At 39.7% G+C, this 17,019-nt stretch overlaps 1 protein-coding gene and 1 long non-coding RNA gene across 2 annotated transcripts in view; one reads left to right on the top strand and one right to left on the bottom strand.

The window, feature by feature from the left end:
* Positions 1–17,019, top strand: part of LOC114643360 (C-type lectin domain family 4 member A-like) — a 100,471-nt gene that overhangs the window by 39,305 nt on the left and 44,147 nt on the right. The gene's annotated exons all lie outside the window — the stretch shown is intronic.
* LOC127529136 (uncharacterized) lies at positions 4,329–5,495 on the bottom strand. Its single transcript, XR_007935814.1, has 2 exons — positions 5,450–5,495; positions 4,329–4,536 (listed from the first exon to the last, which is right to left on the bottom strand). It is a non-coding gene; the product is annotated as an uncharacterized LOC127529136 (long non-coding RNA).

Below are 17,019 nucleotides of genomic sequence, written 5' to 3'. Positions count from 1 at the left end.
ATCATCAAACACATTTAACCATTAGTCAAATATAACACAAGTAAACACAAAATGCAGTTTTTAAATGATGGTTTTTATTATTTAGGGAGAAAAAAAATCCAAACCTACATGGCCCTGTGTGAAAAAGTAATTGCCCCCTTGTTAAAAAATAACCTAACTGTGGTGTATCACACCTGAGTTCAATTTCCGTAGCCACCCCCAGGCCTGATTACTGCCACACCTGTTTCAATCAAGAAATCACTTAAATAGGAGCTGCCTGACACAGAGAAGTAGACCAAAAGCACCTCAAAAGCTAGACATCATGCCAAGATCCAAAGAAATTCAGGAACAAATGAGAACAGAAGTAATTGAGATCTATCAGTCTGGTAAAGGTTATAAAGCCATTTCTAAAGCTTTGGGACTCCAGCGAACCACAGTGAGAGCCATTATCCACAAATGGCAAAAACATGGAACAGTGGTGAACCTTCCCAGGAGTGGCCGGCCGACCAAAATTACCCCAAGAGCGCAGAGACGACTCATCCGAGAGGTCACAAAAGACCCCAGGACAACGTCTAAAGAACTGCAGGCCTCACTTGCCTCAATTAAAGTCAGTGTTCACGACTCCACCATAAGAAAGAGACTGGGCAAAAACGGCCTGCATGGCAGATGTCCAAGACGCAAACCACTGTTAAGCAAAAAGAACATTAGGGCTCGTCTCAATTTTGCTAAGAAACATCTCAATGATTGCCAAGACTTTTGGAAAAATACCTTGTGGACTGATGAGACAAAAGTTGAACTTTTTGGAAGTCAAATGTCCCGTTACATCTGGCGTAAAAGGAACACAGCATTTCAGAAAAAGAACATCATACCAACAGTAAAATATGGTGGTGGTAGTGTGATGGTCTGGGGTTGTTTTGCTGCTTCAGGACCTGGAAGGCTTGCTGTGATAGATGGAACCATGAATTCTACTGTCTACCAAAAAATCCTGAAGGAGAATGTCCGGCCATCTGTTCGTCAACTCAAGCTGAAGCGATCTTGGGTGCTGCAACAGGACAATGACCCAAAACACACCAGCAAATCACCTCTGAATGGCTGAAGAAAAACAAAATGAAGACTTTGGAGTGGCCTAGTCAAAGTCCTGACCTGAATCCAATTGAGATGCTATGGCATGACCTTAAAAAGGCGGTTCATGCTAGAAAACCCTCAAATAAAGCTGAATTACAACAATTTTGCAAAGATGAGTGGGCCAAAATTCCTCCAGAGCGCTGTAATAGACTCATTGCAAGTTATCGCAAACGCTTGATTGCAGTTATTGCTGCTAAGGGTGGCCCAACCAGTTATTAGGTTCAGGGGGCAATTACTTTTTCACACAGGGCCATGTAGGTTTGGATTTTTTTTTCTCCCTAAATAATAAAAACCACCATTTACAAACTGCATTTTGTGTTTACTTGTGTTATATTTGACTAATGGTTAAATGTGTTTGATGATCAGAAACATTCTGTGTGACAAATATGCAAAAGAATAAGAAATCAGGAAGGGGGCAAATAGTTTTTCACACCACTGTATATACACACACAGATACACATAAACATATATATACATATATATGTATATATATGTTTATACATGTTTATAAACATATCTACATATACAGATATCTACATATACACATATATACATATATATATATATACATATACACATCCACATATATACATATATATATACACATATCAACATATATATATACACATACACATACATACATACATACACATATATATATATACTAGCAAAATACCCACGCTTCGCAGCGCAGAAGTAGTGTGTTAAAGAGGTTATGAAAAAGAAAAGGAAACATTTTAAAAATAACGTAACATGATTGTCAATGTAATTGTGTTGTCATTGTTATGAGTGTTGCTGTCATATATTTATATATATATATATATATATATATATACACACACACAAATAAACATATATATACATATCTACATATACACATATATACATATAAACATATATGTATATATATATATACACATATACACATCCACATATATATACATATATATATACACATATCAACATATATATACACATATATATATGCACATACATACACACACACATATACATATATACATATACACATACATACATACATACACACATATATATATATATATATATATACAGTAATCCCTCGCTATATCGCGCTTCGCCTTTCGTGGCTTCACTCCATCGCGGATTTTATATGTAAGCATATTTAAATATATATCGCGGATTTTTTGCTGGTTCGCGGATTTCTGCGGACAATGGGTCTTTTAATTTCTGGTACATGCTTCCTCAGTTGGTTTGCCCAGTTGATTTCATACAAGGGACACTATTGGCAGATGGCTGAGAAGCTACCCAGCTTACTTTTCTCTCTCTCTTGCGCTGACTTTCTCTGATCCTGACGTAGGGGGATTGAGCAGGGGGTCTGTTCGCACACCTAGACGATACGGACGCTCGTCTAAAAGTGCTGAAAGATTATCTTCACGTTGCTATTTTTTGTGCAGCTGCTTCCTGAAACGACGTGCTGCACGGTGCTTCGCATACTTAAAAGCTTGAAGGGCACGTATTGATTTTTGATTGAAAAACAAACTCTGTCTCTCTCTATCTCTCTCTCTCTCTCTCTTTGTCTGCTCCTGGCGGAGGGGGTGTGAGCTGCCACCTTCAACAGCTTTGTGCCACGGTGCTTCGCATACTTAAAAGCCAAACAGGCCTATTGATTTGTTTGCTTTTCTCTATCTCTGTGATATGATCTGCTCCTGACGCGCACTCCTTTGAAGAGGAAGATATGTTTGCATTCTTTTAATTGTGAGACAGAACTGTCATCTCTGTCTTGTCATGGAGCACAGTTTAAACTTTTGAAAAAGAGACAAATGTTTGTTTGCAGTGTTTGAATAACGTTCCTGTCTCTCTACAACCTCCTGTGTTTCTGCGCAAATCTGTGACCCAAGCATGACAATGTAAAAATAACCATATAAACATATGGTTTCTACTTCGCGGATTTTCTTATTTCGCGGGTGGCTCTGAAACGCAACCCCCGCGATGGAGGAGGGATTACTGTATATACACACACAGACACATATCTACATATATATATTTACATATCTACATATATAGATACATATCTACATATATATATATATATATAAACATATATATATACATATCTACATATATATATATATACACATATATATATATAGACATATAGACATACATAAATTCACATATACTGTGTATATATATATATATATATATATATATATATATATATATATATATATACCAGCTGAAATACCCAGCATTGCCTGGGAGGAAAATAAAGTTTTTTTTTTAATTGTTTGAGAAAAATATAATTAGAAAAAACACAAGTTTAAAAATAAAAATAAATATGAGTCGGTTGTTGAAACCCAAAACAGCGATCATAATATCAGACCCCAACTTATACGGCCGTTCAAAAATGCAACACTTAAATTTTTTGCCTCCTCTAATCTTGCATCAATTTCTCAGATGCATTGAATTGTGTGGCAGCAGCGCAGTTACCAATTTCTTTTGCGACTTCAAAGACATTTAATATAAAATCAGCTTCATGTTTTCTTCTGATCGAACGCTCCATTGTAGATAAGGGATGGTCTTACGATAAAAGTGTATGCGGGTGTGAGATACAAAAAACACAAAATAGTGCAAATGTTGTTTCGGAATAGTTCGGGTATTAGCATGTGGTCACGTGGGCATAATAGAGAAAGAGAGAGAGAGGTTAGGAGTACGCGCTGATACAGCGCATTGCCTCACCTACAAAAAAAGGCAGTGTGTTCTGTGGTTACTCTCTTAGGTGGGCATTAGCATATCATAATCTGTTAGATCAATAGCGAGAGTTTTCCGCTTTCGACTTGGACAACAGACAGTATAAAATACCATAATACCACGTAGCTCTGATCTCTCTCTCAAAAACATTAAACGTTATTGTTTAACAATCTGTAGATGATAATGTCTGTTGAACACACAGGTATCGCTAGCTAAGCGGAGGCAAGGTGCACTGCAACACGTGGCGAGACGTGGAGTAACTGGTACAGAGGCTGGCGAGTGAATGAGGAAGGCCCCGCCCCCATGCTCTGAGCCCACAGGCACTCTGTTGGATTTGCATAAATACATCGATACCGCAAGTGAACTATGGTACTTAGTGTGACTATTTGAGACTTACTTTTCTGTTCAGGTACCCATTTCATTTATGTAATCCGCGGATTCTCTGCTATTTTTTGTTCGTTTATTATGATTATAGTTATTTATTGATTCCCTTCTTTAGCTGACTGCCTGCTCATATAAGGTGCTCCGCTTTTTTTTTTTTTGAACAGGTTTGATTCATCCAAGTGATCACTCGGGCTCCGTTCATTCACTTCACGTGAGCCGCTCTCTCGCTTCTTATTCTTTCGCTGCCTCCTCAATTGTGTAATGAATGTTTTCTTCAGCGCTCTTTCGCACTCTTCCTTGTTTTCTACGTACTGCCTTCACAGTCAGTTCACGTGATTACGTGGGAGGCGTGATGATGCGACACGCAACTCCGTCTCCTACGGCCATCTTGCTGCCTTCCATTACAGTATATGGACAAAAAAGAGGTTCCAGTTATGACCATTAGTAGAATTTCGAAATGAAACCTGCCTAACTTTTGCAAGTAAGCTGTAAGGAATGAGCCTGCCAAATTTCAGCCTTCCACCTACACGGGAAGTTGGACAATTAGTGATGAGTGAGTCAGTCAGTCAGTGAGTCAGTCAGTCAGTGAGGGTTTTGCCTTTTATTAGTATAGATATAGATATATATATATATATATATATATATATATATATATATATATATATATATACATATTACGATTGTTATAGTTCTCTTTGTATACCACGTTGTCAGTTCAGCACTCCGGTTGTAATATGACCAAGCGGTGCAAGCACACTCTTGAGAATGCAACGTATAGTTGTACAGGAGAAAAGCAATCTTGCCTCAAATCAATGGCAACCTTTTGTAGGTCTATGAACTTAATTTAAACTTTAGGTTTACACGGTGCTTTGTTTCCGACGTGCTGCGTTCAGTAAGTTCAAGTGAGCCGCTCTCTTGTGTGATGTTGTGATGTCCACGGCTTTATTTAATGTTAGCTAAGACCCGGCACTTCAAAGTTTCTCGCTACAGCAATTTTAAATCCGTTACAAAGTGATCCAAATCTCGTTTATACCTCGTGTCTTGTCATTAAACTTGTATCTCGCGAATATGGTATTGCAAACGGCAGCGGGAGCGTTTCTATAAACTTAATTTAAACTTACGGTTTACACCGTGCTTCGCTTCTTATTGTTTCGCTGCCTTCTCAATTGTGTAATGAATGTTTTCTTCAGCGCTCTTTGGGTATGTACTGCGTTCACAGTCAGTTCACGTGATTACATGGGAGGCGTGATGACGCAATACGCAACTCCGCCTCCCACGGCCATCGAGCTGCAGTCTATTACAATATATGGACAAAAAAGAGGTTCCAGTTATGACCGTTACACTTTGAATTTCGAAATGAAACCTGCCTAACTTTTGTAAGTAAGCTGTAAGGAATGAGCCTGCCAAATTTCATCCTTCCACCTACACGGGAAGTTGGAGAATTAGTGATGAGTGAGTCAGTCAGTCAGTCAGTGAGTCAGTGAGGGCTTTGCCTTTTATTAGTATAGATATATATATATATATATATATATACATATATATTATACACTACCGTGCTGTCTGTTTGTCTGTCCAGGATTTTAAATCACCTGTAGCTTGCAAACTGTTTGACCTATTGACCTGAAATTTGGTACACATATACTACATGACCTCTACTATCCACTTTCAGGGTGATGCTTGACCTCCAAGTGCAAAGGTCAACCCAGGAAGGTCAAGGTTAAAAATCAAATAACCTGTAGCCTTAAATTTGGTACACATATACAACGCTGAAACTTTGCATTACAGCTTTACAGTAATCCCTCGCTACTTTGCGGTTCACTTTTCGCGGATTCACGACTTCGCGGATTTTATATGTAAGCATATCTAAATATATAATGCAGATTTTTCGCTGCTTCGCGGGTTTCTGCGGACAATGGGTCTTTTTACTTCTGGTACTTGCTTCCTCAGTTGGTTTGCCCAGTTGATTTCATACAAGAGATGCTATTGACGGATGGCTGAGAAGCTACCCAATCAGAGCACGCAGTTAAGTTCCTGTGTGCTGCTAATTGGCTCAGCGACGGAGTTCTGCATTAACCAGGAAGTCTCATCTCACTCATTCAGCATTAACGTGCTCCTGCTTCAGGGGCCGTGTCCAAGCACCAACAGAAGATGCAAATGATTGCAGAAAAGGTAAAAGGTTTGGATATGTTGAAAGAAGGGAACAGCTACACCGCTGCAGGACACCATTACAGCATCAATGAGTCCACGATTCTTTTTATTTAAAAAGGAGGAAAAGCATATAAGATCTACGGCCGCAGTGTCCTTTAATCAGGGCACAAAATGAGTTGCAAGTGGACGTGATAAGGCAGTAGTCTGGATGGAATCTGCTTTAGCAATCTTTGCAACAAGGTCGACGACGTCATGACCGCCTACAAGCTGCTCTTACACCGGAAAAAGAAGCAGCGGCAGCAACTGCCAATCACAATGTTTTTGCAGCCTCGCAATACACCTTCGGAAACCGTGGAGGAGGTGCCCCAGGAAATGGCACCGCCGTCTGAAGAGACGTTAAATACAGTCATCGGCTGCACAGTAAAAGTCATCATCACCTTCATCGTCATCATTTTTACTGGGCATCACCATCATCACGTCATATATAGCTACGTGTACTTCGCTATACAGTAAGTGTAAACTTATCTACCGATGTCATATTGCTTAGCAGTTGTCCCTGTTATTAATAGAGTAAAGGGTGGGTTGTAAACAATACAGGGAGGGTTTAAAAACGTCCAAATACACGTTAAATAATTAAATAAATATGGTGTCCCTACTTCGCGGAAATTCAGTTATCGCGGTCGGCCTTGGAACCTATCTCCCGCGATAAGTGAGGGATTACTGTATATTAAAAGCAAAGACTTTTGGAATTATTACTCTTTTTATTTTTATTTTATGTTATTGTAGAATCAACACTTGGCAGCGTGCAGCAAGGCGGCCGTGTCCATCACTTCCCCTACCTCTTTATAGCTTAAATCATTGTACACATATATGGTCAACGAAGGTCAAGGGTCAACAGAATATGGTCAAGTCAAGTGCGCCGTTACTGATATGTATTTATCAGAAAGTATTCACAGTGCATCCTTAGAAGGCTGGCTTCCTTCAACATCTGCAATAAGATGCTGCAGATGTTCTATCAAACAGTTGTGGCGAGCGCCCTCTTCTACGCAGTGGTGTGCTGGGGAGGCAGCATTAAGAGGAAAGACGCCTCACGCCTGGACAAACTGGTGAGGAAGGCAGGCTCTATTGTTGGCATGGAGCTGGACAGTTTAACATCTGTGGCAGAGCGAAGGGCGCTCAGCAGGCTCCTATCAATAATGGAGAATCCACTGCATCCACTAAATAATGTCATCTCCAGACAGAAAAGCAGCTTCAGCGACAGACTGCTGTCACTGTCCTGCTCCACAGACAGATTGAGGAGATCGTTCCTCCCCCAAACTATGCGACTCTTTAATTCCACCAGGGGGGGTAAACGTTAATATTTAACATTATACATAGTTATTGTCTGTTTTTTTTTTTTTTTTTTTTTTTTTTTTTTTCTGTTTTTTTTTTTTCACCTGTATTATTATCATTCTTTAATTTAATATTATTTATTGTATCAGTATGCTGCTGCTGAAGAATGTGAATTTCCCATTGGGATTAATAAAGTATCTATCTATCTATCTATCTATCTATCTATCTATCTATCTATCTATCTATCTATCTATCTATCTATCTTTTTCCACCTTTTGTTATGTTACAGCCTTATTCCAAAATGGATTAAATTCATTTTTTTCCTCAGAATTCTGCACACAACACCCCATAATGACAACATGAAAAAAGTTTACTTGAGTTTTTTGCAAATTTATTAAAAATAAAAAAACTGAGAAATCACATGTACATAAGTACTTTGTCGATGCACCTTTGGCAGCAATTACAGCCTCAAGTCTTTTTGAATATGATGCCACAAGCTTGGCACATCTATCCTTGGCCAGTTTCGCCCATTCCTCTTTGCAGCACCTCTCAAGCTCCATCAAGTTGGATGGGAAGCGTCGGTGCTCAGCCATTTTAAGATCTCTCCAGAGATGTTCAATCGGATTCAAGTCTGGGCTCTGGCTGGGCCACTCAAGAACATTCACAGAGTTGTCCTGAAGCCACTCCTTTGATATCTTGGCTGTGTGCTTAGGGTCATTGTCCTGCTGAAAGATGAACCGTCACCCCAGTCTGAGGTCAAGAGTGCTCTGGAGCAGGTTTTCATCCAAGATGTCTCTGTACATTGCTGCAGTCATCTTTCCCTTTATCCTGACAAGTCTCCCAGTTCCTGCCGCTGAAAAACATCCCCACAGCATGATGCTGCCACGACCATGCTTCACTGTAGGGATGGTATTGGCCTGGTGATGAGCGGTGCCTAGTTTCCTCCAAACGTGACACCTGGCATTCACACCAAAGAGTTCAATCTTTGTCTCATCATACCAGAGAATTTTCTTTCTCATGGTCTGAGAGTCTTTCAGGTGCCTTTTGGCAAACTCCAGGCGGGCTGCCATGTGCCTTTTACTAAGGAGTGGCTTCCGTCTGGCCAGTCTACCATACAGGCCTGATTGGTGGATTGCTGCAGAGATGGTTGTCCTTCTGGAAGGTTCTCCTCTCTCCACAGAGGACCTCTGGAGCTCTGACAGAGTGACCATCGGGTTCTTGGTCACCTCCCTGACTAAGGCCCTTCTCCCCCGATTGCTCAGTTTAGATGGCCGGCCAGCTCTAGGAAGAGTCCTGGTGGTTTCGAACTTCTTCCACTTACAGACGATGGAGGCCACTGTGCTCATTGGGACCTTCAAAGCAGCAGAAATTTTTCTGTAACCTTCCCCAGATATGTGCCTCGAGACAATCCTGTCTCGGAGGTCTGCAGACAATTCCTTTGACTTGGTTTGTGCTCTGACATGAACTGTCAACTGTGGGACCTTATATAGACAGGTGTGTGCCTTTCCAAATCATGTCCAATCAACTGAATTTACCACAGGTGGACTCCAATTAAGCTGTGGAAACATCTCAAGGATGATCAGGGGAAACAGGATGCACCTGAGCTCAATTTCGAGCTTCACGGCAAAGGCTGTGAATACTTATGTACATGTGCTTTCTCAATTTTTTTATTTTTAATAAATTTGCAAAAACCTCAAGTAAACGTTTTTCAATTGTCATTATGGGATGTTGTGTGTAGAATTCTGATGAAAAAAATGAATTTAATCCATTTTGGAATAAGGCTGTAACATAACAAAATGTGGAAAAAGTGATGCGCTGTGAATACTTTCCGGATGCACTGTATATGTACACTGTATATATATATATATATATATATATATATATATATATATATATATATATATATATATATATATATATGTATATATGTATTGTAGAAGAAGAATGTTCTCCTCAGCACCATGTATTTTGTGTGTTTAGTAAATTAGAATTTTTATAATAACTATTTTTCTAACTTGCCAGTAAGAGACGCTTTGGCTTATGAACTAACAAAAATATGTTATTCCAGGGTTCAGGAGAAATAGTGTCCACATGAATAAAATGTAAGCTGTTTCTTGTTTTCCCTTTCTCAGAGTGAATGTTTCAGGGACAAGGTCACAAGGCTGCAGAAAGTACATGTAGTTTATGCAAAGGCGTCTCTCTTGTGCTTAGCTTCCAAAACACAGATAATGCTTAGCTCAACAGACATATTGTTTAACTTTACTGTTTTGATAAGGATGTTCTTTCTGTTTTATTAATCATGAGATGCTGAAGTATAAAAAACCCCTCTTGGCTTTTGATCAGGGTTCAATTGAGCTTTGCGGCAATAAGTTATGCTCTTTTGAATCTCTACTTACTGTGACTCCGAATGAATAAACAAGAGAATTGAGAAAATATTATCTGTCTGCTTTTCAGTGTGCCTTTTTCGTCCACAGTTTATATATATATATATATATATATATATATATATATATATAAAACGGATGCTTTCTCACAATGACTCCTGGTTCTGTGATGATGTGGTACATAATTAGGCTGGTCTATAATGGTTTGGTGTTGGCAGCACAATTTACATGCTCCAGTTTCATACAGTTGAATTTTTTAGTTAGATGTCAGTTTTTCCCAAAAAGCGAGAGTTTCTGAAAAGTGTGCAAGTGTATTTCCCTGCTATTACTGATCTCCACTCTTTCATTCCAGGGTTAAATTAAATTATTCACAATAAACTTGCTCAGGAAGTCTGTAATGAGGTTGTTTTACCACATAATCCACAAATCCTTTACATTTAAACATCCCTAAGTGATATTGGACAAGGGGCTGGATGCGCTTAAAACGCTTGTGCAATATATTCCGCTATCCTAACATTCTGATATTGTTGTACTTCCCAAGTCCGGAATATTCCCTGGCTGCCGCCTGTACAATGACTTCAATGGGGAAAGCCTGTGGAAGATTGTGGCAGCTCTTGATATGCAAAAAGAACCAGCATGTGTTCGGATTCAGCGGGTTGGAAAATGGATGGATGGATGGATAATAAGCCAATCCCTATTCTGCCTGTTTCTGTGTACTATTTTCTTACCATCTGTTTTAGTATTTGATTGAACTTTTCAATCAAACTGTCCATCTGTGGATAATACACTGATATTTTTATGTGTTTCATGCGAAGTAGAGCACCAAGCTCCATAAAAAAATTGGACACTAAAGGTGTTCCCTGATTCATGAGGATTTCTTTAGGGACACCAACTCAGACAAACACCCCTAATAACTTCTGGCTGATGGTTTTGGAATTAGCCAGACACAGTGGAATGGCCTCTGGATACTGAGTAATGTAATTCACTAGTACAAGTATATAGACTAAACAATACAATCAGATATGCTAAATGGAAACACAAAATAAATTGGAGCTTCAGTTTTCTGCAAACAATAGCTCCTCTGTACGGAGATACCTTCAGTCTGTTACTAATAACCAGGCCCGGCCTTAGGATCGACTCCTTGGTCTAATTTTCACGCATTTCGCAGAGCTTCCAGGGGGGCTCTGGACCCCCCTTTCACCTAGGGCCCCATAATACCTAAGGCCGGGCCTGTAATAACAGAACGATATCTTCCAATGCTCACTCAGATTCATTCCTCCCAGACAAACAAGTTTTATGGCAGATTTGAACAACAAGATGCTGAGTCTGTACATCTACCAACTACTTTTTCACAAAAGCACCTCCCCTCTTCTTCCATTTTCCTCAAGGAATATGCTGTCTGGAAGCTGTTTGCAACACTGATTCTCAAAAAGTCAGCTGGTCCTGACTCTGTCTCACCTGCAGCAATCAAACACTGTGCCAGGCAGTTTGTTCCTCTCTTCACAGACATCTTTAATCAGCCTTTTGCACAGTGCACCGTACCAGATTGCTTTAAATCTTCTATTGTTGTTCCTGTTCCCAAAAGTGATAAAATAAGCTGCCTCAATAATTACAGACCTATTTCTCCTACATCAGTTTTAATGAAAATATTTGACTGGCTTATTTTAACCCATCTGAAGTCTGTTACTGCTACTGATCTTGACCCTCTTCCATTTCCATTTTGAGCAAATAGATCTTTGGGTGATGCCACCAACATGGACCTTCACTTTGTGCTGGAGCATCTGGACTATAAAGGAACTTATGCCAGAATACTGCTTGTTGACCTTAGTTCAGCTTTAAACGCCATTGTCCCTGAGCTGTTGTTAACTAAACTTCTGCAGACTGATCTGAATCCTTCCATCTGTAAATGGACTAACAGTTTTCTGATAAACTGGAAACAATACATTTGTATGGGCTCCCACCTTTCAGACTGTCTCTATATTAGTACAGGTGCCACTCAAGGCTGTTTACTTTCCGCTCTAACTTTATTCCCTGTATACCAATGACTGCATGTCCACTGATCCTTCAGTTAAAATCATTAAGTTCACTGATAACACCATCATTATTGGTCTAATTAATAATGGCAACAAAACACCTTATAGAATAGAAGTGTCTCATCTTTTGTCTTGGTGTGCTTCCAACAATGTAGTGCTCAATACCACCAAGAGAGTGGAAATGGTCATTGACTTCCACAAACAGCAGTTATAACCTCTCCTATTAGAAATTAATAATTCTGTACTCATTATGGTGGAATCCTTCACATTTTTGAGCACAACTATCACAAACACTCTCAGCTGGGACATTAACTTCACTTCCATCGCTAAAAAAGGCACAGCAGTGATTGTACTTCTTACACCAACTAAAGAAATTAAATATTTCCCAGTAAATTCTAATTCAACTTTAAAAAGCCATAATTGAAAGTTGAATCACATTTTCCATTGTTGTCTGGTTTGGTTCAGAAATGGCACACTCCAAATCTAAATTACAGCATGTCGTGAGGTCTGCTAAGAAAATAATTGGCTGTGCTCTTCCTTCTGTGGCAAATCTTCATACATCTCATGTCTATACCATGTCAAAAGGATTACCATGGACTCATCTCACCCAGCTCATCACTTATTCCAAAAACTCCCCTTTGGTAAATGCTTCAGGTCATTTAAAACTAAATGACACTTCAATAGTTTCTTTCCCAGAGCCATAGCCCTCTTACACCATTAATTTAGCCTGTCTTCTTTGTATTTTCATATGTTCTGTCATATACCGTATGAAGGTGTGTGTGTTTACAGTGTATGTACTTGTATGTGTGTGCATGTGCATACACACTCTACACACACACTTTCACTTGCACATTATCATTTGCACATCCCATTTATAATTGTACTATTCAGCAACTTTGTATTCCTAAATTTTTGAACATAACTATAACAGGCTGACTCACCAATTCTTTTGTGGTAAGCTCTTAGAATAATAAGCAAGCTAGTTTTTGAGGATCTAAGGTCATCAGGTGCTATAGACAAGTAAAGCTGTGTGTCATGTACATAACTGTAGTATTTCACCTAATTTTTCATGATAATCTGTTTTAATGGGAGCAAAAATATTGAAAATAACATTGGGTGCGGAATAGCCCCTATATCCCATATACTGTACAATAACTATTATTACCACTAACAAATAATTTTCTACCTGGTAAATAATATAAAAAAAATTTAAGACACTAGCAGAGAGACTCACCCATTGGTTAGGTGATTAATGAGAATTCTGTGGTCTATGGTGTCAAGTGCTGCGCTCAAGTCTAGTAGGACAATATATATGCCTGTGTCAGCATTCATACTCTTCTTTAACCATTGCCATTTCTGTAGAATGATTTTGGTCTAAAACCTGGTTGAAACTTAAAAACAACAGAATGTTTGTTCGAGTAATCATATAGATAGATAGATAGATAGATAGATAGATAGATAGATAGATAGATAGATAGATAGATAGATAGATAGATAGATAGATAGATAGATAGATAGATAGATAGATAGATAGATAGATAGATAGATAGATAGATAGATAGATACTTTATTAATCCCAGGGGGAAATTCACATACTCCAGCAGCAAAAAATATTAAATTAAAGAGTAATAAAAAATGCAGGTAAAAAACAGACAACAACTTGAATAATGTTCAACGTTTACCCCCTCTGGTGAAATTGAAGAGTCGCATAGTTTGGGGGAGGAATGATCTTCTCAGTCTGTCAGTGGAGCAGGACAGTGACAGCAGTCTGTCGCTGAAACTGCTCCTCTGTCTGGAGATGACACTGTTTAATGGATGTAGTAGATTCTCCATAATTGATAGGAGCCTGCTGAGTGCCCGTTGCTCTGCTACGGATGTCAAACCATCCAGCTCTATGTCAACAATAGAGCCTGCCTTCCTCACCAGTTTGTCCAGGCGTGAGGCATCCTTCTTCTTAATGCTGCCTCCCCAGCACACCACTGCGTAGAAGAGGGTACTCGCCACAACCATCTGATAGAACATCTGCAGCATCTTACTGCAGATGTTGAAGGATGCCAGTCTTCTAAGGAAGTACAGGCGGCTCTGTCCTTTCTTACACAGATAATCAGTACTGGCAGTCCAGTCCAATTTATCGTCCAGCTGCACTCCCAGGTATTTATAGGTCTGCACCCTCTGCACACAGTCACCTCTGATGATCACGGGGTCCATGAGGGGCCTGGGTCTCCTAAAATCCACCACCAGTTCCTTGGTTTTGCTGGTGTTCAGTTGTAGGTGGTTTAAGTCGCACCATTTAACAAAGTCCTTGATGAGGTTTCTATACTCCTCCTCCTGCCCACTCCTGATGCAGCCCACGATAGCAGTGTCGTCCGCAAACTTTTGCACGTGTCAGGACTCCGAGTTATATTGGAAGTCCGATGAATATAGGCTGAATAGGACCGGAGAAAGTACAGTCCCCTGCGGTGCTCCTGTGTTGCTGACCACAATGTCAGATCTGCAATTCCCGAGACGCACATACTGAGGTCTGTTTGTAAGGTAGTCCACGATCCATGCCACCAGGTATGAATCTACTCCCATCTTTGTCAGCTTGTCCCTAAGGAGCAGAGGTTGGATGGTGTTGAAGGCGCTAGAGAAGTCTAGAAACATAATTCTTACAGCGCCACTGCCTCTGTCCAAGTGGGAGAGGGATCGATGTAGCATATAGATGATGGCATCTTCTGCTCCCACCTTCTCCTGGTATGCGAACTGCAGAGGGTCGAGGGCGTGTTGGACCTGTGGCCTCAGGTGGTGAAGCAGCAGCCGCTCCATGGTCTTCATCACATGTGATGTTAGAGCGACAAGCCGGAAGTCATTCAGCTCACCAGGACGTGATACCTTTGGGACTGGGGTGATGCAAGATGTTTTCCAAAGCCTCGGGACTTTCCCCTGTTCCAGGCTCAGGTTGAATATGCGCTGTAGAGGACCCCCTAGCTCTGATGCACAGACCTTCAGCAGTCGTGGCGATACTCCATCTGGACCTGCTGCTTTGCTGGCACGAAGTTTCCTCAGCTCTCTGCTCACTTGCGCTGCTGTAATTGTGGGTGGGGATGTCTCTTCTATGTTGGTATCAGCAGAAGGATGTGTAGAGAGTGCAGTACTCCGAGGTGAGAGTGGGTTAGGGTGGTCAAACCTGTTAAAGAAGATGTTCATTTGGTTTGCTCTCTTCACGTCTCTCTCGATGGTGGTACCCCGCTTCGAGCTGCAGCCAGTGATGATCTTCATCCCATCCCACACTTCCTTCATGCTGTTGTTCTGCAACTTCTGCTCCAGCTTTCTCCTGTACTGCTCCTTCGCCGCCCTGAGCTGGACTCGGAGTTCCTTCTGCACGCGCTTGAGCTCATGCTGATCACCGTCTTTAAAGGCTCTTTTCTTCTGGTTCAAAAGGCCCTTGATGTCACTTGTAATCCATGGCTTGTTGTTAGCATAGCAGCGTACAGTTCTTACTGGAACTACAATGTCCATACAGAAGTTGATGTAGTCAGTAGTGCAGTCAACAACCTCATCAATGTTCTCACTATGTGATCCCTGCAGGATATCCCAGTCTGTAGTTCCAAAACATTGTCTCAGAGCATTCTCATATAACTTCTGAAAAGTATTTCTACTAGGATTTGATTTTGAAAGGGCTGTTTAGAGAGAGATTTAAAATGGTCAAAGACAGAAGAGTCAAGATTGTTTTTCTTGAGTAGAGGTTTAACTACTGCAGTCTTCAAACTGTCAGAAGACCCCTGTATCTAATAAAGAGTCAACCATGTCAAGTACACTATCAATTAGCACATCAAAAGCTTCTATGAAAAATTCAGTTGGGACTAGCTCAAGGACACAAGTAAAATATTTTAGCTGAGCAATTATTCTTCAAAGACCATATAAACTTATTTTAGTGAAGTAATTTAATTCTCTGAAATGAGCATGCTGAAGTTTTTACAGGGTTGAGTTTTAAGGAATGAATTATACTAGATTTAAAATTATTTATTTTATGTTTAACAAATGCAGCAAAATGTTTTGCATGATTCATGTGAATTGATTGAGCTGGGTTTAGAATATGTTTAATAGTTGAAAATAATATTTTTTGATTCCCAGTCCTTCCAGGCGTCCCGGCTGGGTCTGCCCCCCAGCCTCCTGTGACACGTTTTTAAGTTCAGTCTATCAGAGTAGTGGAAGATTCTCTTAACAATTTGTTCAGGGGTTATAAAGTCCACTCTAACCATAGAATTCCAATATTCCACCTTACTGGGTACATTGTTGGCTGTATTAGGACGAGAACTAAAAAGCACTACAAATAATCAGATTATTTTATATTTACTGATTATTCAGGATATTAGAAAACTTAACAGCTGCTTTGACATCAATATAATGCTTTCTAACAATATACTGCTCTTTAGTTTTAGTCACCAGTGTTTCTACATCAAATTAAATGCAGAAATAGTTGAATACACCAATATCTAAGACCTGACTCATGACATATTTTAATCTTCTTCAAATTACTAAATCAAGCATTTGTCTTTCCTTAAGAGTAGGCTGGTTAATATGCTAAGTTAAAAAAAAATATTAAATTTGTAGATTCACTTTGCTTTGTGGTCACAGTTGTTATCTACATAAAAACTGAAACTCATACCATTAGAAACCTGTTATAATTTATTATTGATAGTAGATATGAGTACTTCTCGATGAAAGATGCATTATATTTTGGAGGTTGATAAATGTTTGATACAAGAAACTGTGATACTCCCTGAATAACTACAGCAAGATATTTGAAAGTACCAAAACTGGTATCTTTACAGTTTAAACAGCTCATGAAAATACTTAAACCTCCACCTCTAGATAGATAGATAGATAGATAGATAGATAGATAGATAGATAGATAGATA

Source organism: Erpetoichthys calabaricus, chromosome 9 (assembly GCF_900747795.2).
Source record: "Erpetoichthys calabaricus chromosome 9, fErpCal1.3, whole genome shotgun sequence".
In the NCBI taxonomy this organism is placed as follows: Eukaryota; Metazoa; Chordata; class Cladistia; order Polypteriformes; family Polypteridae; genus Erpetoichthys; species Erpetoichthys calabaricus.
Note: the sequence above shows the minus strand (reverse complement) of the source record. Positions and strands in the feature narration are given on the sequence as shown.